At 39.7% G+C, this 27,966-nt stretch overlaps 1 protein-coding gene and 1 pseudogene across 1 annotated transcript in view; one reads left to right on the top strand and one right to left on the bottom strand.

The window, feature by feature from the left end:
• The window catches only part of Asah2 (N-acylsphingosine amidohydrolase 2), a 113,061-nt gene extending 92,819 nt beyond the window's left edge, over positions 1-20,242 (bottom strand). Inside the window, exons 1-2 of the mRNA XM_047551965.1 lie at positions 20,117-20,242; positions 5,469-5,581 (exon numbers count right to left, since the gene is read on the bottom strand). The gene's annotated coding sequence lies outside the window, so the exon portion shown is untranslated. The remainder of the gene's footprint in view (positions 1-5,468; positions 5,582-20,116) is intronic.
• Positions 17,314-17,541, top strand: LOC124984416 (prothymosin alpha-like; annotated as a pseudogene).
• Positions 20,243-27,966: the final 7,724 nt, after the last annotated feature.

Raw genomic sequence — 27,966 nt, 5'->3', positions numbered from 1 at the left:
GAGGAACCAGGAAATTCCACCAGAAAACTTTTAGATCTCATAAGTGAATTCAGTAAAGTAGCGGGATATAAGATCAATGCACATAAGTCTAAGGCATTTTTATACATAAGCGATGAATCTTCAGAAAGAGAAATTAGGAAAACTACCCCATTCACAATAGCTTCGAAAAAAATAAAATACTTGGGAATCAATCTCACAAAAGAGGTGAAAGACCTTTACAATGAGAACTACAGAACACTAAAGAAAGAAATTAAAGAAAACCTTAGAAGATGGAAAGATCTCCCATGTTCTTGGATAGGAAGAATTAATATTGTCAAAATGGCCATACTACCAAAAGTTCTATACAGATTCAATGCAATTCCAATTAAAATCCCAATGATGTACCTTACAGAAATAGAGCAAGAAATTATGAAATTCATCGGGAAGAATAAAAAACCCAGAATAGCTAAAGCAATCCTTGGCAGAAAGAGTGAAGCAGGGGGTATCGCAATACCAGATCTTCAACTCTACTACAAAGCAATAGTAACAAAAACGGCATGCTATTGGTACCAAAATAGAAAGGTGGATCAATGGTACAGAATAGAGGACACGGATACAAACCCAAATAAATACAATTTTCTAATACTAGACAAAGGGGCCAAAAATATGCAATGGAGAAAAGATAGCCTCTTCAACAAATGGTGCTGGGAGAATTGGAAATCCTTATGCAACAGAATGAAACTAAACCCATATCTCTCACCATGCACGAAACTAAACTCAAAATGGATTAAGGATCTCGGAATCAGACCAGAGACATTGCATCTTATAGAAGAAAAAGTAGGTCCAGAGCTTCAACATGTCGGCTTAGGACCAGACTTCCTCAACAGGACTCCCATAGCACAAGAAATAAAAGCAAGAATCAATAACTGGGATCGATTCAAACTAAAAAGCTTTCTCTCAGCAAAGGAAACTATCAGCAATGCGAAGAAAGAGCCTACGGAGTGGGAGAAAATCTTTGCCAATCATACTTCAGATAGAGCACTAATCTCCAGAATCTATAAAGAACTCAAAAAACTCTACACCAAGAATGCAAATAATCCAATCGACAAATGGGCTAAGGAAATGAATAGACACTTCACAGAAGAAGATCTACAAGCAATCAACAAACATATGGAAAAATGTTCAACATCTCTAGTAATAAGAGAAATGCAAATCAAAACCACCCTAAGATTCCATCTCACCCCAATTAGAATGGCGATTATCAAGAATACAAGCAATAACAGGTGTTGGCGAGGATGTGGGGAGAAAGGTACACTCATACATTGCTGGTGGGGCTGCAAATTAGTGCAGCCACTCTGGAAAGCAGTATGGAGACTCCTTAGAAAACTTGGAATGGAACCACCAGTTGACCCAGCTATCCCACTCCTTGGCCTATACCCAAAGGACTTAAAATCAGCATACTACAGAGATACAGCCACATCAATGTTCATAGCTGCTCAGTTCACAATAGCCAGATTGTGGAACCAACCTAGATGTCCTTCAATTGATGAATGGATAAAGAAAATGTGGTATATATATACAATGGAATATTACTCAGCCATAAAGAAGGATAAAATTATGGCATTTGCAGGGCATTTGCAGGCAAATGGATGAAATTGGAGAATATCATGCTAAGTGAGATAAGCCAATCTCAAAAAACCAAAGGACGAATGATATCGCTAATAAGTGGATGATGACACATAATGGGGGGTGGGAGTGGTTGGTGTTAGGGTTAGAGTTAGGGTTAGGGAGGGGGGCAAGAATGAAGGAAGGAAGGACTGTATAGAGGGAAAAGAGGGGTGGGAGGGGTGGGGGGAAGGGAAAAAATAACAGAATGAATGAAACAACATTACCCTATGTAAATTTATGATTACACAAATGGTATGCCTTTACTCCATGTACAGAGAAACAACATGTATCCCATTTGTTTGCAATAAAAAAAAAAGAAAAAAAAAACAGATTTTTAGAAAAGAAACAGTACAAAAACTTCAAAAATTGAATAGATGGTGGGGGAAGTGATCAGATGAATGGATGGATGAATGAACAAATGGTTAGAACAGATAAGACAAATAGACAAGGAATAAGTTTTGCTCTTTGATATGCTGCTTGACAAAAGAGAGGCAGGTTAAAAGCACTGTGACAAATACCATGCAGTGCTTCAGCCCACACACATTATGAATTCTACTGTGTAGAATGTAGGCCCCATTTGCAAGACTTCCAGACATGGTCTAGGTTCTGCCTTCCAGATGCACCAGCATGAGTCTTCAAATCAGAAATGAAGCAGTTGGAGAGAAAGGCAGGGCAAGGGACAGTCATTTCATTGGCTCTCTGCCAACTGCCTGCTGTCTGCTTCCGGACACTGCATCCTGCTTTCTTACTCCATACTGATGGAGGCAGCTATGCCTGAGCAGCTCAGTTCTGCAATTTAAAATAGGGAGCAGTTCCTAGTCCCTATTTTCAGCCCTGTCTTCAGCCTTCCCAATGATTCTGAGAACTCTTTCTCTTACTAAATCCTTTTCTTTTTCAGTTCCCAGGAATGGATTCTGTTTTTTTAACTGAGAACCTGTCTACACTAATTTTCACAAAAGTAAGCATTGGACCTCACTTTGGAAAATGTATGCATTCTAAGCATTGGACTCCATATACTTGCTGTTTCTGGAAACATTCTTAAAGTTAAAATTGATGAGCAGTCTGGCACTATTTTTTCATTAGGTTCGAGAAGAAATTAGTTTTAAGTATACAGGGTGGCATAGTAGTACATTATCATCTTATGCATTTTGCAGAGGATGGAATCCCTTAGCAGTCCCACAACCAGTTTACTGTAAATTCACCTTTTCATTTGCCTCAGTTTAACCTTGATCTCAACCCACAAGCAGAAGAAAGTTCCCTTTTATTTCAAGCTGGAGTGAATGTTTCTTCTTTAAGCCCTATGTGCCTATGATATGCTGAGATTGTAATTAGGAATGTGCCACAGTGAACTGAGGAGCCCAAGTCCCTGAGAACAGTCCCAGCTTCAACCACAGCACAAGGGCACAGAAGAAGATGGAGCCTGATGGAAGAGCACACTGATCTCCCTCCCCCAGGAAGTTCACAAAGTCCATGTTCCAGCAAAGGATACAAGATGTTAACAATCTTTCTACGTTTTTCAGATATCAGGGCAAACTACATCAGGGTTACCCAGTTTCTCTTCCCAAATTAAGTCTTGCCCTGTATGCAAAAGAAAATAATAATGAGAGACCCTGAGGGTATGGGAAAGATTAGGATTTATTTCTTCAATTCCTCTGAGTTTTACTTTCCTTATTAGAAAAACAGATTAGCAAGGATTTTATCTTCGTTAAAAGATCCCATAGATAATATATGTCTAAAAAGTTCTTTGCTGATTTTAAAATGGAATACCAATTAGTCATATTAACCAGGTTGAAGGTGAATACCCAAAGAGTGGTAAGTTTGTGCATTTAAAATCCTATAGTGCAGTTATATTTTCTTGGCATGTTCCTTATGTTTGGTTCCAAAATCTCCCTATCAGAGTTTGATAAACTCTGCCTTGGGAGAGTAATGTCTTTTGCTATTTTCAACTCATCCAAAGGGTTTTAAATCTAGATAAAATTAGAAATGTGAAACCTCCCTATTTCTCCACTTTTAGATAAACAGTGCAGAGCTTTGTCAGAGTATTTGGAAATTATTCTCTGATGATTCATCTTTTTCCAGAACCATAGATAAAAAATTATTTCGTTTGACACTGACAAATTTGACCAGTTTACCGTACAAGATTACAAAGGGAGATTGGGAGAAAGCAGGCTACAGCTGTATTTATCATCATTTCAGGGACAGGGTGACAATATCTTTTGGTGTAATTCTTGCCCTCCACATAAATTTAAGATGCTTAGCATTTCCCACCTGTACTGTGCACCTGTTGGAAAAGTACCATATTATACTTTGATAAAAATTGAAAAAAGAAAGAACAAGAGAAACAGAAAGAAAACTGATTGTATCAAAGTCCAACCTGACTCAATCACTGTTTTTTCTGGGCAATGCAGAGAAGGAGGAAAGAGGCTGAGCAGAGCTTGGAATGAAAGCATATAGTTTCTTATGTGTTGGGCAGAAACAAACTCAAAGAGGAAAACTGTCTGGTAAAAATTGCCCACTTCTTTGTATGAAGCAAATTCATTGGCAACCATGCACAAAGAATCTCCCATTAGATTAAGCAAGAAGTTAAAAGGGAGGAGAACCACAGGTTCTATGCCAGAGTGCATGTACACCATTTCTCACATTCTCTTTTGCTGCAATTGTCTAACTCCTCCTCAAAGACAATTCCTGAAGATCCAGTGGGGTTAGCTGGGAATCCAGTCATGTCTGGGGAATGCAGGAGAACTTAACACCATAGGTTTGTCATTGATACAGGATGGTGCCAGGACCAGGTGACATCTGAAATAACCAGGCTCAAAAGGTACAGCTAATAAATTATGAGTGTCTACATGATGCCCCCTCTATTTTGTGGAGGCCAAGAACAATCCTCAAAGTGAACTGAAAGCAGAGGCAGAGCTAACTCCTGAGGAGTTGAAGCTAGGTAGAAGATCCCTCCTGCAGTAAGAAAGCTCCCCAAGGGACCAAGGGTCTAACCAGGAGTCTATGAGGGAAATCCAGATGGGGGAAACCAAACAGGTATATTGAGCTTGGAGGAGCCAAAGGCAGGATCCAACTCAGGTTTTAAAGCCAAGATGGAGCCAGGCAGAGATGGTATCTAAGCTAAAGTTGATGAAATGCTAAAACGAAGGGACTGGAGGTTTGGACCCAGGTTACCTATAGGTAGTGTACATGACCCCATTTTATAGGTCAGTAAATTAGAGAGAGATGTTTGCACTGGGCTGGCTTATCTAGCCAGGACAAGAACAATAATTAAAACAACCACAACTTATTGAGCTCTTACATGTAGATACTCAAGCCAGGGCAAGAAGAACAGTCAGCTTTTAAAAATAATTTTTAAAATAAAATGAAACAAACTTATTGAACTCTTAGTATGTTCTAGAAAGTATTCTAAGAGCATTAAATGAATTGCCTCATTCAGTTGTCACAATAATCCTATGAGGATGGCACTATTTCTAACCTCAATTTACCTTTGAATTAAAAAATAAAAAACTGAGTCATAGAGAAGTTAAACAAACAATTGAAAGTCATGTAGCCAAGCTATATTCAAAACCAGATCATTTGCCCTCTGTGTCCTCTAGCATAACTTGATATGCCATGCAACATACTCAAGGGCCATTTACTAGTATTTATATACTTGACAGCCTCAGAGTGACCATAAGATAATGCACACAAAGTGATCAAAACAACAAAGCTATGACAAAAAGAAATCAAACATTTAGATTCAGGGATTGTAGGAAGAGGTAAGTATTCTGAAGTCATCTAGGCCAACCCCTTCATTGTAGAGATAAAGTTAAGTTACTTACCCAAGGTCTCTGTGGGGAAAACTTGTAGCACTCATTCATATCAGCTTCTTCACTCCTCCATGGACTTTATGGCAAGGTGGTGCCTTTCCCTCTGGTTGTTACTGGCCAATGGGCTGTGGGTGGCAGTGACACGTGTCACTTCTGAACTGAAGTTATCATGCTGAGGCATTTGAGAGGAGGTGTGAGTTCCACATGTCTCTCTTACCATAGTAACCCCAGATGTGTGCCAGATGCCAGGTTGCATGCACCATGCACCACATGGAAGAAACTGATCTCAGAGAACCACCAGATCAGGAATAGACTTTGCATAATAAATGCAAAGAAAGAAATGTTTACATGTTAAGCAACTAAGATTTGGTAGCAAGGGGTATATTTATTACCACAGCAAACCTCCTGCCCTCCTGACTAATATAATACCGGTTAATGAAAATAGCTCCTTAAACTATAAATCTTTTGAAATTTCTTTTAGTTTAATAAATACCTCAAATCAAATGTTTTTTTCTATTTTTCAAAAAAATAATAAAATCTCTCTAATTTAATATCAAATTTCACGCAATCTCAACCATAAGAGAGTAAAAAATGGGCAGTAAATATAAAAGGCCTCTTGGTCACAAGAAATACATGGGATAAAATCCATGCATTTATATGATAGGAGAGACTCATTCAGATCACAGAGACTTTTAATTTACATACAGTTCCAACCAATTGTTCTTTTTTTTTAATGACCATAAAAAATTAGAATTAGAATAAAATCCAGGTCTTTAGAAACAAGCATACAGGTAGCAAAAGTGAAAGCTAAGAGACTCGTTTGAAAATTACACATTCCAGGACAATAATCAGGGGTTGGAGGGATAATTTGGGTCATTTTAACAACCTCTAAGACAGTAGAATGTGTAAAACATTTGAAAATACTTTCCCCCAATAAGTTAGTTGGTTGGCTGACTGATTACCACTTAGGGTTTTAAAAGAAAGAGCCATGAAAACATAAAGAGGGAGACAAAGACAAAGAGATAACTAGAGTAATGCTAAATTACACCACTTCAAAAGGCTCAAGTGTTTTGTCAGTGGGATCTGAGGAGCTTCTCTCATATTTGCAATTTTACTTAATCATATTTTTAAATTTAAAATTTTTCTGCAACGATCATGTATTACTTTCATAATACAAAGATAATATTTTTAAGGGATTAATTCAGATGTGTGCAAAAGTCAACAAGAGTGAACACTTCAATTCTTCAACCTGGCCAACAAATACTCTACTCTTATGCATCCTCAAATTAATAACCACTGCCAAAATCAGAGTTTTTCTTTCTTTTCTTAAAATAAGAGGAGAACAGTCCTGACCCGAGACGCCATCTTGGTTGAGCTCATAAATCCGTGGTCTGAGTGCATGGGACTCTGGAAGTGAGGAGGCATCAGTTGATTTAGCTAGGACTAATGGAAGAGAGCAAGTTCAACCTGTCTATTCACTTCACTAATCAGAGAATAGGCTGAGCTGCCCAGATAAGCTAACCCTTGGATGTACCATGATAGATAAAGGTTTTTCTGAATTGGTAAATGATATTGATATTTACGTAGAGATTTGATAACACAAGTTGCATAGAACTGTGACTGAGTTGTCAAGCCTGTTGCCTTGCAAATGAGTCCAAAGAGCTGACGACACGATTGGAAACTAGTATTTTTTTCTTTCCTATGTGTCAGTACTAAGATGGGTATATTCAAAACATTTAACTACTGATTCAGTTTGGGCACTGTCCAATCAGAGCAGATGCCAAGGTAAATGACAGGTAGACTTGCATTCCTGCTGAATATCAACCAGCCTGGGTGAGTTTCTTTTTCAAGAAATGGTGGAATTTGCATGGGCTAATGGATTTCTTCCTTCAAAGACCCAACCATTATGAGTAGAGGGAGCAGTCAAAAAATAAAACAAAGCAAAAACCCCTCCAAACTCACCTCACACTGCTGAAAAATTACTTTGATGCATCTTGAGGGAGAGACAACCATTGGCAGTTTTATGAAGAGTTTAAAGAGCACAATTAAAGGGGAAACATCAGAAAACTGGCATGAGTTCTCTGTCTGGCCTGCCAATACTACTGGTGAGGATGCCTCCAGTCAAACCACAAAAACTGCCAATGCGAAATTAAATTATTCAATGGAAGAAAGCATCTTGCTCCAGTTTAGGCAGATTATAAGCTGAATTGCCCTTGAAAGTCCTTTGGCTGGAGAGAAAACAAACCCAGTTTGTAGAGGAGAAAAATGAGATCATGAGGAAACTTTTGCTGCCCTATAAGGAGAGGGCTGCCTACATCAACTCATATTTAAGGCACAAGTAAGCTAGTGGGCACATTTATCAGCAGCTCTCCTAAGAACTGAGTGCTTTAGAGAAGGTAAGTATGTGAAGGAAACCTGTAGATTCTGTCCGCAGGGGTACAGCACTAAATAACAATGGGTGTTGAGGAGACAATGAGGATGACAGGCAACTCTCACAGCCAGAAAATGTGTGCCCCATCTAAAGGGAACAGCTACCTCATATTGATGCATGAGGAATTTAGGTTCAATGTTGATGGATCTTCCCATTTTTAATGAAAAGTCAGCACTACTGATGCTTAGCTCAAATTTCTTAGGTTTCAAATGTAGGCAAAGAATTTCAAGAGAAACAAAACAAAACAGCTTTATCACTCTTCAATCAATGTAGGACAACCTGACCATATGCGAGTCCAAAAGTTGTGACCTCTGATATATAATCCATTATTTTCTTCATTCAAAAACATTTTCTTAGCATCTGTAGAGTACCATATACCGTGCACTTGGACTAAGTGACACAATTCATAAGACAAAATTCTGCCCTCAAAAACCTTACCATCTGGGCTGGGGATGTAGCTCAGTGGTACAGTACTCACCTAACATACACAAAGCCCTGGGTTTGATCCCCCCAGTGCTTCAAAAATGAAACAAACAAAAAATCTTACAATCTAACATAAGAGAGAGATGATGCCCATGTAATTCTAATACTGGAATATTAACACTCCTAGGATAGATAAGAAGGAATCCTATAAAATAAGGTTGCCAGATATAAGGTTCAGAAATGACTTTGCCAAAGATGAAATGTCTAAGTTGAGACTAAGAAGGTAGCTGTTAACATGCATTATCAGTTATCTTTGGCTATATAACCACCACCCCAAAAGCTTAAAATAACAATTGATTTAGCTTGTGATTCTGTGGGTCAGCAATTGGGGCTGGGCCTAGCTGGACAGCTCTGATCTGGGACTTGCTTATACATTAAATGACCTGATATGTTAGTTGGAGGGTTGCCTGGGAACAGTCAATGTAGGATGGTCTTCCCTTGGTATCTTGGTCTCTGTTCTTATTTCTAGCAGGTTCACTGGGGCTCGTTCACATGATAGCTAGGCAAGCTTCCAAGAGAACAAATGGAATTTGCAAGTCTTCTTAAAGTCCAGGCTCAGAACTGGCACAGTAGAACTTCCTCTGCATTGTGCTGACCAAAGTAAGTTCCAGGATCAGCTCTGATTCAAGGAGAAAGGAAATGGTTTCTACCTCTGGGTTGGAAATTACACTGCAGAAGGTGTGGCTACAGGGAAGAGTGAAGAACTATGGCCATTTTGGCAATCTTTTTCAGCTGAAAAGAAGGCATGGGAACACATGTAATCCCAGTGGCTCAGGAGGCTGAGCAGGAGGATCGAGAGTTCAAAGTCAGCCTCAGCAAAAGCGAGGCACTAAGCAGCTCAGTGAGAACCTGTCTCTAAATAAAATATAAAATAGGGCTGGGGATGTAGCTCAGTGGTCGAGTGTCCCTCAGTTCAATCCCTGGTTACCCTCTCCCCCGCCCAAAAAAGAAGGTATGGCATGTGCATAGACCTAAAGATAACTGAGAAAGAAAATGAAGTTTGGGAAACTCAAGTGATTTGGAATGATGGGAGCAAAGAGATTATGCAAGAAACCATGAAAATGTGGCCCAAAGAAGCCAGATCAAGAACTCCCATGAGGGCAGCCCATTGAAATAGATTTTTTTAAACAAGGGCTTTCTCTCTGCCAATTCTTTATATGTTAAATACAAAACAGTCACAAACTAAATACTTTGCAAGATTAAACATAAGTATCCTAAATAAAGCACTCTGGGAATTCACATCTAGTTGGTAAACTTGGGGAAGGTGTCATGACAGAAGTAGAATTCAAGCTGAACTTGGGGAGAAAAATGGTTTTGCCAGGTAGAGATAAAGAAGTGAGCCAAAAGGTGAGCATGGCTCAAGTACAGGAGCAGGAAAATCTAAATTATAGAGAGCAAGCAGTGTGGTTTGTCTAAGCAGTTCTTATTCTCTGTATACTTTAAGATCCAGAAAGACATTCTTCACATTCAAACCCTGATTGTGCTGGAATGAAGACAAGATATGGAGTTAGTGTGAATGGCAGCCCTCTGACTGTAAACCCCACACCCACTGGTCCTTTATGATACTCAGTCTAAGATCCACTATTGTGGGCTTCTTTAGAAGAGAAAGGAAAGATGTAGCTGTGAATGTAAGTTACAGGAAGAGCTTGGAGATGCTAAATGCCAGACTCAGAAACTGAAACTTAGAGAGGGCTGTAAAAAGGGCCCTTTTTTGTGTAAGATTGACAAAACTGCATTTTTCAATTTGTCTGGCGGAAGTGGGTGAAATAAGGCAGGGAGAGGCTAAGAGAAAATACTTCTTCCCTATCCCCTTCTGTGGCAGCATCAAATCAAGGGACTTTATCTTAAGAAGCCCAAAGAGATGCTCCAAATTCTTCCTAGGATGGTGCTCTAAAGGTGCTGATAGACAAATTGAAACTTAATTGCCAGACTTGTGCTGGAGAGCAGCAACTATTTAAGAGGAAAAGAGAACCAAGGTAGGATGTGGAAGTGATAGTAGAAAAGGAAAAGAATATGTTAGGATGTGTGATGTGTGTCAGTAGGACTCGGAACTTGCTTAATGTTGGGGGTAAAAGAAAGATGGAACCAAATGGCACTCCAATTTCTCTAAGTTGTGAAAGAACTGTGCCAAAACAAAAACAAGCACTCAAAACAGAAGCAGCTGAAGCAGGGAGGAGGAGGAGGAGGGGACAAAAGAGAGGAGAGGGAAAGAGGGAAAAAAGAGAGAGAGAGAAAGAGAGAACTTGGGCAAACAAACAGATTGTAAAGGGAAGAAGAAAATGAAGTCTCAATGTTTGGTATAAATACCAAGTCTAGAATGAGAGCTAAAGATAAAGTTTTAGGACTAACCACAAAAACAAGAATCTCATGAATATAACATTTCCCCTAGGATTCTCAGCAGCATTAAAAAATGCACATGGGAGAGAAGCCCATTTCTTATTTCCCAGAAAAATATTACATTGTTCAAGAGTCCTGGCAGAACTAGGAATAGGAAGAAAGGTAAAAATTGCATTGAAAGAGTTTTGGTTTTCAAAGTTGCATGGTACTGGCATAAAAATAGACATATATATCAGTGATACAGAATAGAAGACACAGAGACAAGCCCACACACATACAGTCATCTGATCCTTGACTAAGGTGCCAAAAACATATAATGGAGAAAAGATAGTTTTTATAACAAATGGTGCTGGGGAAGTTGGTTATCTGTATGTGGAAAAATGAAACTAGATCCTTATTTCTCACTCTACACAAAAATCAACTTGAAGTGAATTAAAGATCTTAGAATTAGACCAGAAATTATGCAACCCCTAGTAGAAAAAGGAGAGTCAACACTCCAGTTTTAAGGCACAGCAATGACTTTCACAATAGGACCCCTAGATCTCAGAAAATAATGCCAAGAGTTCAGAAAAAGCTTCTGCACAGTATAGGAAATGATGAGGAATGTGAAGAAAGAACCCACAGAATGGAAGAAAATCTTTGCTAGCTACTCTTCTGACAGCGGATTAATGTCTAGAATATATAAAGAATTCAAAAATAATTACACCCCAAAATCAAATAACCCAGTTAATTAATAAATGGACAAATGAATTAAACAGATGCTTCTCAAAGGAAAAAATACAAATGGCCAAGAAATATATGAAAAACTGTCAACATCATTAGCAACTAGGGAAATCTACATCAAAACTACACTGAAATTTTATCTCACACTAGTCAGAATGGCAGCCATCAAGAATACAAATAATAATAAATTCTGGAGAGGATGTGGAGAAAAAGGAACACTTTTGCACTGTTGGTGGGATTGCAAATTAGTACCACCACTACGAAAATCAGTATGGAGTTTCCTCAAAAGACTAGGCATGAAACCCACCATATGACCCAGTTAGACCACTCCTTGGTATTTATCCTGAAGAATTAAAGTAATCTTACTACAGTGATACATGATACCCAGGTTTATGACAGCAGAGTTCACAGCAGTCAAACTATGGAACCAGCCTAGGTGTCCATCAATGAATGAATGGATAAAGAAAATGTGGTATATATACACAATGGAGTTTTTATTCAGCCAAAAAGAAAAATGAAATTACATCATTCACAGGAAAATGGATAAAACTAGAGACCATAATGTTAAGCAAAATAAGTCAAACTCAGGTTAAGGGTCATATGTTTTCTTTCATATGTGGAAGCTAGAGAGGAAAAAAGAAAAAAAGGTCATGGGTAGAACTCATGGAAATCAAAGGGAGATCAGTAGAGGAAACGGACCAAGGGATGGGAGGTGTGAAGGGAGGCGGAAGTGCAGGGTAGTGATATTGGTCAAATTATATTGTTACATTGTATATTGTGTGCATGTATGAATATGTAACAATAAATCCTATCAATATTTACAACTATAATGCACCAATAAAAAATGTGGAGAAGGGAGTTAGGTTTTTCTTTTCTTTCTTTCTTTTTTTAAACTTTTTAAAATTTGGTGCAGGGTATTGAACCCAGGTCTTGCACATGCTAATCACATACCCTATCTCTGAGCCATACCCTAGCCCCGGTTAAGTTTTTCTTAACTAGGATGACCCCTGCATACATGTGCTAGGCCATGACTGCAGGAGTGGAGAGTATCCTGCTCCATATTTCAACCTTCACTCTCTCTGAAGTTCTGGCTTCATGAATATGTGAAAGACTTGATCAAATGATAAAATTCATCATTCTGCCACTTCTAGTTCAGTATCGTTTTTCATGCAATAAAAATGGGTGCCCATGTTCCCAGCTTCAGGGAAACTGAATTTTAAGTCATTCCCATTTCAGAAAGCAACAAAGAATTGCAATTTAGACTATATGGGTTCTGAATTGAGATTTGGTGGGTTCGAATCCAAGGACTGCTCTAGTCTGAGGAAGTCATTTAACTTCTCTGTGTATTCATTCCTTCATCTGTAAAACAGAGATCATATTATCTACTTCTTATGGTTGTTGTGAGGATTAAGTGAGAAACACACATTGTATAAACTCAATTATTAACTATGATTGTTTCACAATTATGTGTTTTGTTATAGCTATTCTTACCAAGTGTTAATGAATAATTTTTCTTGGACACAAATGATCCATAGGGAGTTCTCACATTCCCTAAGAAAATTTCCTTGGGCTTAAAATGACTGACAAGCAACTTCAAGGACCTATAAATGAATGAATGCCTGCCAAAATGGGAATTCTTAGTGGCTTCCCAATCTCTAAGGTTATCCTGGCCATACAGCTAACCTGCTTTGGGTGCTAGTCATACCTTCTTTCCAAGTATATAAGGTTTGGAAGATGGACTTCAAAAAGTGACCTTCCACATTAGAGATAGATTTTTTTTTTCTTTAGGTACTAGGGATAAGACTGAAGCCAAGCCCTTGTCCCAGAGCTGCAAAGAGGTGGCCCAGCTGGGCTGGAGTGCAGGTGGCAAGCACAAGTCACAGCTCTTGGAGACACCCACTCCACACAGCACTGCTGTCTGGAGCTCCCAGCATCCATGATCTGATGACTTCAACTTCCCACTTCCTAAAGGGGAGAAAACAGAAGTGTGGCAGATCTGAATGGAAGTTCAGACTCAAGGATTAACCAATAGTGTTAGTACTTTTACAAACCCTGATTAGCACAGATTTGGACCAGTAGTATTGAGCCAAATGCTATGTAAACCCTAGACCAGCGCAGTCAGATGGTAACTGGCTATTGGGTCCCCTCTTGGCCCTGCGAGGATTCTATTTCTGTTCTTCACACTTTAATAAATCCTACTCCTTTTACTCTTGCTTTCTGTTGTCCCATGAATGTCATTCTTCAGATTTGCAAGAAAAGAACCTGGAAAGAAGTTGGCAATGAGCTTCTGCCGACTATTGCAACACCACAGTGTGCAGCCCTCCATTTAGAGCTGCAACACGCCACTTGATGACAGTGAAGAAGAATCCAGGTTGCCAACTGTGACCCTCAGAGCTGATGCAGGTAGGCATCCCCTGCTATGATTAGCTGCCAACACAGGTTTTCTCAGAGGCATAGGCCTGCAGCTTGCACAGGCCCTACCTACCAGAAGTGGAGAATCCAGTTTATCTCAAACCAGGGCATTGCACTTGCAAAGCACAATCTCCACTACTATATTATACCCTCAGCCCCCAACCTGACAAATTTCTTGTTCCCACTTCTATTAACTCAGATCAGTAAATGACCTAAAAAAGGATTAGAACGTTCTTTACTTTTGAAGCCAGAATTCAGGACAGGTAGTTAGTGTAGAAATAGGGGATGGGATCGGGTCAATTCGAGGAAATTAAGCCATGAAGCTATCTGCCTCTGGAAGTTGGAGACTGCCCCTGGAAGAATGGAATGTCAAGGATCTCCGGAGCCCATTGATTACCAAATTTACCGGCCTTTATCAAGGACTGCAAGCAAGGAGTTGCTAATTAATGCCCCCTGGGCTCTTACCTGCCTGAATCACCTTGGCCCTCCCCCTGTCCATGGCTTCTCACTTAATGCAAAACCAGACCTAGTCACATAGGCAGGAAGGAGAGATAAGGGGGAGAGAACTGGAGAACAAAAGAGAATTTAACCTATAAAAGATGGAAGGTGCGCTCACTTCTTGGGACTTTAAAACATCAGCCATGGCCCCCTTCTTCCTGCTGGGAGAAGTCTGTATTATTACCTTTTAAATAAAACCTGCTTAATATGTTTGCCTTGGCGTGCTTCTCTAGTGTTCAATCTTCAACATTAGAAGGAGCAGAACTCGTCACCGGTAAATGACGGTATCACTTTGACCCAAAGATTTCCTTATAAGTTTCTTCCTCTTATTAATAACAGTATCATAAAGATGAAGTTATATGAATCCATTAGTAGAATCCACAAGTCTGAGCATTTAGGAAAGTAGTACCATGTCCTGGAAAGGTGGTCTGGCCAGAGTACTTCCCATCTGCAAACTCTTAGATATCCTCCTGAGCAAAAATGAATCTTGGGCTTATCATAATATTCTAGCAATAATACAAAGTCATTTTTTACTAAGATCTTTTTTTTCTAATGTCTTAAAATAGCACTTTATTTCTTTATTGAAGAATTTTCTGCAACAAGTACTGTCAGTAGAGTCCTGCTGAATGTTAAAAACTGACTCTCCAGGAATTAAAAGCCTTGGAGAGTAACATTTGCCAATTTCTGTGGTATAAATACTCCTGCCATTGCTGATTTCAAGCAACCAAGGATGATGCTTCTGAAAGTGAAGCTGGGAAAATCTGTGTACAATGGGCTCTGATGAGCCAGTATGAGCTATCTCCAACACACCACTGTCACTGTGCAAAACACCCCTTAAGCTATAAATGGGGCATTTCCTAAGTATAGTCGTAGATTGCAATGTGCCCTTGGAGTTCGGCAGGCCATGTGGAACAAGGAGACTAGATCCTCCAGTGGCTGTTGAAGTCAATGAAGTCTGATTTGTTTTGTGTCATAGATATGTTTGGAGACTTTTCTTTATGTCAGCTTTTCCTCCCAGATCAGTCTAGAAGAGCAATTAGGAAATGTAGGTAACAATGAAATAAAGGGCTAGGGGTATAGCTCAGTTGGTAGAGTGCTTGCCTTGCATGCACAAGGCCCTGGGTTCAATTCCCAGCACCAAAAAAAAAAAAAAAAGAAGAAAAATAAAACAATAAAAATAATTTTGAAAACAGTTCTAGAAGATTCCCCAAGGCCCTTAAGGACCTCTTTCTTGATAGCCTCCTTCAGTGCCATTATCTGCTCTGCCCCCTTGTGGCTTCAATGGCTGCTTTAATCTGATAATGACTCAATCCTGACCAATTCCTTCTCTGCTCTTTAAATGTCTTATTGTGGATGAAGCTGTTCTTAGTAAGGTGTGAGGAGAAGCCTTGATGAATCCTAGATACAACTCTTTGGGGGCCCCACCTTTCTGGAGGGATTTGGGTTAAATTTGCTCATGCTGAATGGGAAGACAGCTGAGTGGCACCACTTAGAGAAGCTACAGGGACCTAGAATGACAGGATTTCCTTCTCTCTAAAATGATCCTTGACAGTCAAATCCAGTTTCAAAATCTTGATTCTATAAATGGATAACTAGTCAAGTCAGTGGTTCTTTATCATTTTTTTAAGGATGCATATTCTACTCTGATGCTAGTAAAACTTTCGGTGCCTGCCCTGAGGGATGATCCAGATTAGCTTGGTTCTTTTTCTCCTTTCTGCACTGTATTTGCACTAGAGATCTGATGTGCCCTCCACTTCTCTCACTTACTGTTGACTTGACCTTGTCTGTCAGCAAAGTGGGTTCTTCTTTGAGAGGAAAATGGAGAGAGTGGCAAAGTCTCACTACAGAAAGGCCTTGGAAGGGGGCTATTTTGGAAGAACTTTCAGAACCAGCTCCTGGAATCTTTGCATTAACCCATGTGGCAAGGTTTCCAAGCGTCACCTAACATCTCAGCTGTTTTACTTTGGCAGAAGTGCTGGTGTGGGCCGTTCTTCTCTGCATCCTCCTACCAAGAATATAGCTCACAGAACCATGGAAGGAAAACTGAGAGGAAGCATAAAGTACTGCCATGTGAACTGCATAGTGTTTGAAAGGTATTATGTATTAGAATGGTGATCCCTCTAACAGTGAATTGCTTAATCCATGTCTTCCTTTTAAATTTATACACTTTCTTATCCTGGTGCCATTTAAGGTGTGTGTCTCCATGAAACAATCTGGTATTACAATCCCATCCTATTCCTTTCTCTTCTTAGCACTATCCCAGAGGTTGGCATACAGGATCCCAGTGCTACAAATAAAACAACCAAAGTTCAAGGAAATTCAAAGAGCTAATAATTTGTAAACATAGGATTTGAATTCCCCTCTTTTAAATCCAACTGCAGGGATTCATGCACACTGACAGGTTATAAGGGCCCAAAATACGTCTGATGAATACATTAGTGAATAAGCTATCCTTTTCCGGAACACTTGTCTTTGGAAATGCCTCTGCCATTGCACATCCTGTCTTCAAAGCACTGGACAACTACTAAACATATCAAAGAAATTGACCAGCTGATCCATGTAAGAAGCTGTATGGATTCTGAAAAGGAATTCTAGAGTTGAGGGGAACAAGGGAAGGACATCGGGGCAAAAATGAGGAGCCAACTGCAGCAGTCTGAGGTCAGAGGCTCATCCTATTGAATAAGGTTCTCAAGGATAATGTGCACCACTAGCCTTTGCAAGCTTTTGCCCCTAAAAGAATATTCATATCATCTTCTCCCTTGCAAATTTTAAAAGATGATATCTAAAACTTATTTATATTCTTCAGCCCCACTAACTGCTCTGAAAAACCATCTTTGCATTGTTCCTGGGTCCAGCTCCTGTTGCTGGTTGACCACAACCACCTCTGTCAGACTCCAGCAGTTTTATTGTCAGAATCCCTAAACTCTAGTTTTCTTTTTAACCCACTGCATCAGATCACTGGTATACCTCACCATGTTAGAAGCCGCTGTGGACACTCGTTCCAAGATCACCACCAAGGATGTAAAGGAGAAGAAGGAAGTTGGGGAGAAAGTGAAAGGAAGGCCCCTGCAAATGGGAATGCTAATGAGGAAAATGGGAAGCAGGGCATTGAGAAGGAGGAGGAGAGTGAGGAAAGGGAGAAAGAGGCCGGGGGAAGAGGATGGGGAAGAAGGTGATGGTGAGGAAGAGGATGGAGATTAAACTAAAAAAAAAAAAATGAAAGGCCACCATGACGTATCTATATGGGATCACCTTCATAGCAGAGAGCCCCACCCCCACCACACAGACAGTGCCACCCTCAGATGACACACTCACCATCCAACCAAAACCACAATGTCAATGTGCAACAGGGAAGGGGTTAAAAAAAAAAAAAAAAAAAAAAAAATTTAAAAGCCCTGCTGTTTTTCTTAAAAGCACTTTTAAAAAGAGAATTTTATATTTTTATTTACATTTTATGTTTTTGTACATGTTGTTAGGGGTCAGCCATTCTTAATGATCTCGGATGAACAAACCAGCCCTCAAATCATTTTTGGTTCTACCTCTGACTTTACTTGGGGTGTGATCATGTTTCTTATAATCTCAAAGGAGAAAAAATTATAAACAACAACAACAACAAAACTAATCTTATTCCAAGTAGTACAGTACTTTAACTGTACTAAAAATAGTTTGTTTCTATGAAATAGTTAAAAGGGCCAAAGAGAAAAAATTTCCTCTTTTTTTCTTTCTTTCTTTCTTTCTTCCTTTCTTTCTTTCTTTCTTTCTTTCTTTCTTTCTTTCTTTCTTTCTTTCTTTCTTGTCTGTGAAGCTACTGTTAATTTTTTGGTCTGTTTGATGTTTTTGTGAAACAATGACATCCAACAATAAACCAGAATTTTATTTTGCTTAGTTGTTCTAAAAAAATTAAAAATAAAACAAGCTTTAGCAGTTGCAAAAGTTTTATCTTATTTTCTATATTTTGGACACATAATTTAAATGTACTTTGGCCCAAACCTTGAACAGCAGAACCAACTTATTAAATTTACAGAAATATCTGGCACAGAACCTAATTACCCAAACCAACTTCATTATCAAATCAGGCAGCCAGATCAGCATGCTATTAAGAAATATCTGATTTCATTTTTTACTTCCTAAAAATGTGTTCATACATGCACCCTGTCCCCAGGATAATCTTCTCATTCCTTAATTGTATTTCTGAAACAGTGGGAAAGATAAGTCCCAGAGCTTTTGGCCTGGACGAGAGATGAGATCAGACTTGCTTCTTGCCTGGCTTTTACTATGCTGTTCTTCAGGAACAGTGTTCCTTTGTATGATGCAAAGAGAATTTTATATACTTGGGGACAATGCCTCATAGTGAGATTCACCTGGGTGTGAAGTAAAGGAGTTCAAAAGGGGAAATTGAGGATCTGGAAATTGGTTCCCTCAGATGCTAACTATTCCATGTGGCCCTGGAAGTCTTTAAGCACCTTTGTCTTTACCACTGTGTGCAGTGCTCTCCAGATCCTGTTCTCCCTCCCCAGTTGCCCTCTTCCCAGGACTCAGTATCCTTAAAATGGCTTCATTGGCCACTGCTAAGGCATCTGCCCAGGTCTCTTTTGCTCATTGCTCTTACCACCTTTCCCTCACCTTAGCAAACTTTCATGTCTTCAGGTGTACTATACTAATTTATATGAAGGCGTTCATGATTGATAGTCACTCAAGTTTTAAGGTAGCATTTGCATTTTTCAAAGAGAAATTTGCTTACCAAAAGACTCTTCCATTGGTTGGAAATCCAGGCTAATATAAAAGAATATTTGGATACCGATGAGGAAATATTTTGGATGATTCCAAGACATGTAAATCAGTTTGGATCACTGTGCTGGGAAGCAGCAACTTGTTAAATAGGGTCTAAGCTTGGTTAGCAACATCCCGTATCTTAAATCTGCCGGGTGGACCAACTGGGAAAAAAAGTCACCAATATCCTGTAGTCAGCCTGTAACTGATACTGCAGTACCAAATGGAGGTAGGAGGAGATCAAGACAAACTTTACTTAAGTCCTTTTATCTTTGAAAATTCCATCAAATCCAAATCTTTTGGAGGTAGTTCTAGTTTATTCTGAGTCTCAGATATATATTTTTTTTAGTTGACAAAATAGAGAAAGATATCCAATGTGACAGGAAGGCCCAGGTGAACCAATTTAGGAGACTCATTAGAAGTGCTGGGATTCTGAAGGTTATTTCAGGTCACACTGCATACACCCAAGACTGAAGTAGTCAGTTCATAAGAAAGAAAAAAGGCCACATCCAAGATGATGCTCCTCTTACTCGGGCATATGTTACATTTGGAGAAGTTTGCTAAGTCTAAGGATTTGAATCTCACCTTCCAAAATGCGGCAAGAAAATGAATTTCTGCCACTTGGCTCCACCAATTCAACAAATAACTCTTCAAACTAAATCCATATCTCTGAATGTAGATTATGAAGACTTTCAGAGAGAACTGCAAAAGGATATCTTTTAAATTCCACTGTAACTGTGACATTCAAATGACCTGACTATACCCTACTAGAATCCAGATAAAATTTTTAAAAAATTGCCATTGCAATAAGAAACAGAAATGAGGATAAAGGATCTGTTCTCCTACTCCCCTGCTCCCCTATTACTTATTTTCATGATAAACAGCAGGCTAATAAACATCTGTTCTTTCTCAATGTCCTAGGGATCTTGTTTGCAAACATGAACAACCATCGCTTTGTTCTCTCGGGAGAAAACAAAACACTATCAATCAAAGCAAAGCTACATACCCAGACCTGCTGCGGCAGCTGCTTGTTCAAAACCGCATGTCATTCCCCTGCAAGCCAGAGCTCCGGGACGCTTGTGTATCCTCTGCCTCTGCTCTTCTGAGCAGTGCTGCAGGTTAACTCTTGGAGGCTGGACGCTCTAACCAGGAAAGCCAAGGCTCACCAACTTAACCACTTGCGTGCTGACTCATGCAGCAGTCAGGACGCACCCCTCCTGAGCCAGCTGATGGAAGGTCACCATCCTTGCACCATCCTTGGAAGGTCACACCTAGAGTTTGTCATTTTGCATCCTGCAAGAACGCGGCCTGGGAAGCAGTTATTTGTTTTCTCAGACTGACCTGTTTGTCCTCTTTCATTTGGAAAACATCCAATTCTTTTCCCCCACATCAACTATACACCAATGAAAGGAGACTTGACAGAACAAATCAGCATGGAGATGTAAGTTAAGAACATTTTGGATGAAGGAGTTAAACTCTGGGAAAGGAAGTACCCCCACTTTTCTACAGAGACTGCAACTAGATGGAGAAAACTCATTGCGTGTAATCACCTTCTTAGTTTGGGGAAGCGAATAAAACACTGTTTATGTGTCCCCTGGTATCCTTCCCAGACAAAATCAAAAGTCAATGCAGTTTTGCCTCAGTTTTAATCTATATCGACATTGTAGGGTTCAGAAGCCTAGAATTCCTAAAGAGTGGAGCCACTTCTGCAATTATTGGTGGACCACTTCGCAAAGCAGCTTAAGGGGCAAAACTTAACTCTTTAGAGCGAGTGCTTGGTTTACTGAAGGCCATAACAGAGTCCACCAAAAAACTCGCAAGAGAGTCAAAGCAGGCAGGTGCAGAACAAATGTTAGGTAAAAATTGAATTCTCAAAAGTCGTAATGAAATAGACATGCAGCCCTGTGGGAACTGAGGGTTGATTCTCTCTGCTTCTTGTTGACTAGAGCCACAGGGCTGCCTGCTGAAGTTACTAGCTACTAATTGGGCTCCAAGGCTCTGGAGTTTCCTTTGCCTGAAGTACATCTACCTGAGTGGCCTAGAAGCTCCAGAAAAGGGAGTACAAATTCATCTACCTGTAGAACAGCACACAGACTGGGTGCATAATATAGTAATGGTGCTGAAAATAGCAGCAGCTACCAGGTCAAAAGCTTACCATAGGTCAGCAAATGTGCTGAGTGCTTTACATATGTTCTGTAACAAGGATCACTAGCTCTTCAATAAAACCTTTGTTCCCTTCTCTTTCCCAGTGTCCCCTACAGTCAGGGTAGCCAGGTAACTGAAATCTGGACAATGGAATGTGAGTAGAAGTGACATGCTCCGTTTCCACTCCTGGTCTATACAACCTTTCCCGTATATGATTCTCCATGTTCCAGGCACAGACATGGAGGAAGAGATCCACAGTGACCTTGGAGGCATAGGAAGAAAGTGAAAAGTTTCCATCAAAGCAAACAGTCACATGGAGGAACACTGCTCAGCTTCGCAATTACTTTTAAATTATGGGGGACGGGGAAGGGAGTGTACATCAACCTGAAAATGTGTTTTTAAAAATTCCTTTAGGGATATGTAAGCATGACAGCTTGAAGACCATTTGTCTCCAGAACAAAGCTCAGACTCCTTAATGGGGTATTCACACTTGTTCCAGCCTAAGCCCTTTCTCTGACATCTCTCTGGGTCATTCTCTCACTGCAGACACCCTGGTCTCCTTACAATTCCTAAATTATCTTTCCCACCCCATTTCAACTGTTAATCTCCCCCAAAATATTTTTCCAACTACTCCTCTGTACCTCCCTAGGATGAAAGCATGGCTATAAACTCTTTGACACTTCATTCAGCAAGAAGTAGAATCTATATCTTCCACCTATGAATCTGGGTTGGCTTATGTCTACTCATAACTGCAATAGAGAATGAAAAAGTGATACAATGTGACTTTTGAGACTGGGTCACATGAGGCCTTGTAGCCTCCACTATGTGTCCTGGGAAACTAGCTCTTAGAGTCCTGAGTTACCTCCTAAGAAGACTGAAAATCCCAAAGCTGCCACACTGCAGAGACCATATATAGTTGCTTTGGTTATCATCTCAACTAAACACATCCTTCCACCCCTTCCACCCATCCCACTAGGGTAGTAGACATGCAAATGACACATCTTAGGCCATCCAAACTAACCCATCCATCTGCTAAGTACCACTAGTGGTCCCCATCAGTGCTACATGGAACAAATGTCTCACCCAGCCAAGCTCTCTGTTCTACTTGCTGGCCCACAAAGTCATAGGCTATAAAGAAAATAAAAATCATTCTTGTTTTAAGCTACTGTGTTTGGGGTAGTTTGCGACATATCAGGAGATAAGAGGAATACCTTCCTTCGGGACCTAAGACAGGGTCCATGTTTTTCAAGAAGCATTCTCTGATCATTCCACCTCATCTCTGAGTTATCTGATCCTTTTTCATTATGGTCTTGATTTTTTTTTTAAATAAGGAGTTGCCCTATTCCACCTGGAGTCTGAGCTCCTTTTATGGACCTTATATAATAGCCTTTGTTGACTGTTGACTGAGACAAATCTGTAAGGTGGAGGGCAGGTACTGGGGTAAAGTGGTGCTTTCTAACTGGTTTGGTTCATTCTGTTCACCAGGCTACTGACTCCAATGGTCAAGTAGTATTTAGCCAATCTAGTATCTATTTGTGTATTTGCTAAATAAATGCCTACTACTTCACAATGCCCTCTTTTAGACCCTGGTGATAGAGAAATGAATGAAACAGTCTTTCTTTTCACAATGCTTGCATTCCAAATGGAGGAAAACAAATAAAAAATGCAATTAACTATAATCTGTTAGGTTACAAGTTCGAAGAAGAATAAGAGGAGGAGGAGGAGGGCCTCAGCAAGAAATTGTTTTTTTTTTTTTTTTTTTTTTAATAGCATAACAGTATGGTCCTCTCCATAAAGGAGATTTCAATAGATACCTGAGGGGAGAAGGAAGAAAGTTATATCATACTGGGGAGAATGCATTCCAGGAAGAAGGAGAAGGAAGCACAAAGTTCCCTAGACGACATCATGTTTGATGAGTTGAAGCAAAAGACGGTGGCAAGGGTGCCTTGAGCAGAGAGAGCAAAAGGAACAGCATGACAAGTGGTCAAGAGGGCAAAGTGGGATGCAAGGGATGGAGCCAGGAAGTATCATGGTCGAGGTGAGGACTTCAGATTTTGCTCTAATGTGATGGGACGTCATCAGAGATTTGTAAGCACAACAGTGGTATGATCTGGCTACTAGAAAGCTTTGACTATCATCTACCTAGATGCTATGCAGAACATACACTATACAGAGGCAAGCTGCAGAGCAGCAAAACTAATTTGGAGGCTTTTGCAATATTCAAGCAAGAAACTTAAGACTTGAGGGCTAGAAGTTAAGATGATGTGAAGTGGTCACAATGTTTTGAAGGCGTAGACAAGAGAATTTCCTGTTGGGCTCAGATATGAAAGAGAAACAGGAGTCAATTCCAAAGCTTTTGGGACTCAAGCACTGACAGAAAGGATGGTCCTTTTCTGACATGGGGAAAGGAGAGAGGTGAGTTTGGACAAAGAGAATCAGTGCTTGGGTAGCTCTGCAAACAATTCTGGAGGGATTTTTAAACTTAAGATCTTAGAAAACTGGCTGAGATTGGTTGAGAATGATCTAACATTTGTAAAGATAATAATAGACAAAGGTATTTCCTGAAAGGTGAAAATATTTTTAGGTGGTTCAGAGTAGACACCTTTGTTAATGATTCTCTTTTTTTTTTTTTTGGTATCAGGGATTGAACATTGAACCCAGGGGTGCTCTTGATCACTGAGCCACATCCCCAGCCCTTTTTATTTTTTATTTGGACACAGGATCTTGCTAATTGCTTATGGTCTTGCTAAGTTGCTGAGGCTGACTTCAAACTCGTGATCCTCCTGCTTCAGACTCCCAAGTTGCTGGGATTACTGGTGTGTGCCACCATACCCAGCTTGTTATTGATATTGATGTGAATTAGAAATACAAAATATATAGGGTGAAACTAAAGTAATTTTCAGTGAAGACATTGTTAGGTCTTAGGCCAAAGTAACTCCATTTTGAAAATCAGCACCTGCCCATCCAGGCATACCTTCCCAGTAGGTGCACCCTGAGAGAGTCCCTAACTACCGAAACCATAGCAAAGATGTCAAGTAACAGTCACAGGGCCAGACCTGTGGGTTATTTTTTAACTACTCCATTGTACATGACTATATAGTTTAGGAGTTTTTCCTGCAGGCTGCTGCTTCTTGCAGGCTAGCAGACTCTCTCTGTCAATAAACCTTTGCTTGAACTCAGAGCTGTGTCTCTTGTGGATATTCGTTAGTTACCTAACAGACATTTTAAAAATTAATTAAGTCATAGTAAAAATGATAATTATGAGGTAAAAATCATGTCAGATGTATGCTAATGAATGAGCTTTGGGTAATGGTGTTATGTGATTTAATTTAGCTCTCTTTAAGGTCAATCTGTACCAACATGTTTCTTCTGATCTGCTCCAAATTTCTACTCTCTTTAAGTAGGCTGGATGTCTTCTGTGACCCTCACCACTTCATGTTTTTTCACATGAGTTCTGCTCAGGGGTGGTTTCTCCTGTACCAAAAGCCAAAAACAGCATTTGTAGACTATTCTCACTCCATGTTCCCATATAATTGTTCAAGTTTGAGTTCTTACTGATTTCTGAAGAATTTGCTTTCCTCCAATAAGCTCTGCACAAAGCCAGTTGCTGCCTTAACTGCTCCATCCCCAGACAGTTAAAGGCTGCAGACAGCTCAGCCTTCAAACCCCAGAAAGTGGCCTATCTGCATCTGCGAGTCGCTCCTGCACCCTGTGGTTTTTGTCCTTCAACCAACAGTGTTTGGAGGGAAGACTGTCTTCCCGCTTTCAGAGAAGTTGGAAGGAAGCTATTCATGAACCCCAGAACATGTCTTACTACCAATGTCTGTGACACACATAAACCCTTTACATTCAGGACCCCCCCCAAAAAAACTTTATGCAGTAGCTCCTGTTACTCTTCCTATTTTACAAATAAAATAACATCAGAGGATCAGATAGCCAAGTGTGCAGTCACCTGGCCTGTAGGTGACATAACTTTAACCCTGAGTTTTCCAACTAGTTTGATAAGGACACCATTAACACTTCTCAGGATTGCTTCATTGTAGTTGTATCTCCTCCCTGGCTTCCTGCATCCAGGACAATGTGATGAAAATTCAGTGATGACTATTTTGGCTAACTATAGGGCTTTTTCCCCCTTGCTGAATGCAGTGTTCAGACTGAGAGGATTTGGAAAGAAAAATGGGGGAAAGAACCCTGTATCAAGAAAGTGGCCACCAAAAGGGATTTGGAGGAGAGCAACCAGGAGACAGAAACTTGAAGCAAGAGTGAGGGATGTCTAATTTCAGTTTCGTGGACAACTGATAAAATTTCTTCCTTAAATGGTTGGTAGAAATTTTGGTAGAATTTACCAGTGAGCCTGCCTGGATCTTTAATTTCATTTCCTAACTTCGATTTAGCAATATATAATATCATCACATTTCGTCAGGCTACCCTATTCAGATAGTGCTTTGAGTCTTGATCTTGGGCCAGCTGCTCAGGTTTAATCAGCTTGTGAAAGTAATCTGTACTACTTGTCTGTATATGTGTAAAACTTCAGTAATGTTTATAAAAACATTTTCACTCTGATAAATAAAAAGAGGATCACTGACTCAAAAAAGTATAAATAATAAGTTACTAACTCACATTAGAAAAAGTCCAAGTCAGGCAGCCCAAGAGTTGGTCATTTCAGCATTTAATGATGTTGTCAAGGATACGAGTCCTTGCACATGCCTTGTCTCCAAAGTTGTAGAAGCTCTAGCCCAGAGGAAGAGGGTGTTTTCATTCACAGGTCTCTTTGTAAGAGCAAGAAAAATTTCCAAGAAGTAGGTCTGGTAATTTCCTGTGAACCTAAACATACATCTACCATCTGGCTCATCAGTCTACCACCTGGGTATTAATCCATGAGAAATGAAAGCATATATACCTACTGACACACAAGTGAGAGCACACACATGTACACACACACACACAATGTATGCAAGAATGTCCTTTGCTTTATTCATAACACCCAAACCTTGGAAAGGGTAGAGATATTGCTCTATAGAAAGATAAACTGCCGGGGCTGGGGATACAGCTCAGATGGTAGAGGGCTTGCCTTGCAGGCACAAGGCCCTGGGTTCAATCCCCAGCATCACACACACAAAAAAATAATAATAAAAAAAAATAAACTGTGGTATATTCATTTAATGGAATATTGCTCCCTGACAAAAAAGAATGAATTGCTAATACATACAACATGGAATAATCTAAAAATATTATGCAGAGTGAGATAAGACAGATACAAAGAGTACATATTTAATACATGATAGGGAAAAAAAATCCATAGTAGAGGTTGGGGTTGTAGCTCAGTAGTTAAGCACTTGTCAAGCATGGTTAAGGCCCTGGGCTCAATCACCAGTACTTCCCCCAACCAAAAAAAAAAAAAAAAAAAAATCCATGATTAGAAACAAAAAGTAGATACAGTGGTATTTATGTCTGGAAGTAGCAGAATGGAAGTTGGCCAGGATTGACTGGGAAGAGCTGTAGGACACTTTCTCTGGACTTAGTATTGTTGTATACATTGACAAGTGTTTTGGTTATATAAATACATTTGTCAAACAACTAATGTACACTTAAAATTGTGTATTTCATTGTCAATTAACTTTACCTTCAAAGAAAAATACTTCCAATAGAGTTTGAATTTTAGCTCATGATATGTGTGTTGAAATATTTAGGGGGAAATTAATTGGTATCTTCAATTTACTTTGAAATACATGCAAAAATAAGACAATTGATAGATGGAGAGAGAAAGACAAATGAATTAGTATGTGGTAAAGTAAGTAAAGTAGGTATGGTGTGACTAAATGGATTTTCATCTATGAAAAATTATGCATGAATGGTAGAGAGACAGAGGGTTTATACAGAAGTTTCTCCAGAGTCAAATAAATTTGGTAAATAATAGGTAATTATTTGCCAGAGTGTTAAATATACTGATATGCATATTGATTTTATATATGTGTGTGTATTCCCTAACAGATTATTATTATTTTGCCATTAAAACCAAACAGAGAACTTCATGTTCTCTAGGACCCCAAATTCACAGACCACCCCCTTGGTCATGTGATCTCTGGATTTCTGCTTCAATCCTTTGGCTCCTTTTCCTTTGGTCCTGGGCTATGAGACGAGTTTCTCTAAATCAGAACAGAAACCAGTAGGTCTTACTAGTGAGCCTGGCTGCCTTTCTGGCTCTGACCTCCCTTTAGTGGTAGGAAGATTGTCATCAATTCCTTGCTACTTTTTTGTCGAATAAGAAAGATTTGGATTTGGGACCCCTTTGTTTCCAAAAGGAAAATGGATTTCCTAAGGCCTGGGCAAATTCATTGTTGTTGCTGATTTTAATTGGTGATTCAACCTGAACATCTTGAGATTTTTAAGCCAGTTTTGATAGCCCAGATCTACAGGAAGCCAAATTGTCACAGTTTTCCATACTTGCCATGTGTTAAAGTGACATTTCAGATACCTTCCCATCTAATTTTGGTGACTTTTTGTTTGAATTTGCACTTGGTGAATGTTAATAGTATGTGGGGGTTATGTGTGCTGAATACATTGACATTTTCTCTCCTGGAAGATCATTTTATCCCCTCCCCCACTGGGTGCAATGGTTTCAAAGCATCAGCATCACAATCTCTTTGTGCTCAAGAACAGGAATCCCAAGGAGAACCTCATTAGGCAGGCATTTGTGGGGGGGTGTTAGTG

This window comes from Sciurus carolinensis, chromosome 5 (genome assembly GCF_902686445.1).
Source record: "Sciurus carolinensis chromosome 5, mSciCar1.2, whole genome shotgun sequence".
Lineage (NCBI taxonomy): Eukaryota > Metazoa > Chordata > Mammalia > Rodentia > Sciuridae > Sciurus > Sciurus carolinensis.
This window is presented reverse-complemented; position numbering and strand designations above follow the sequence as displayed.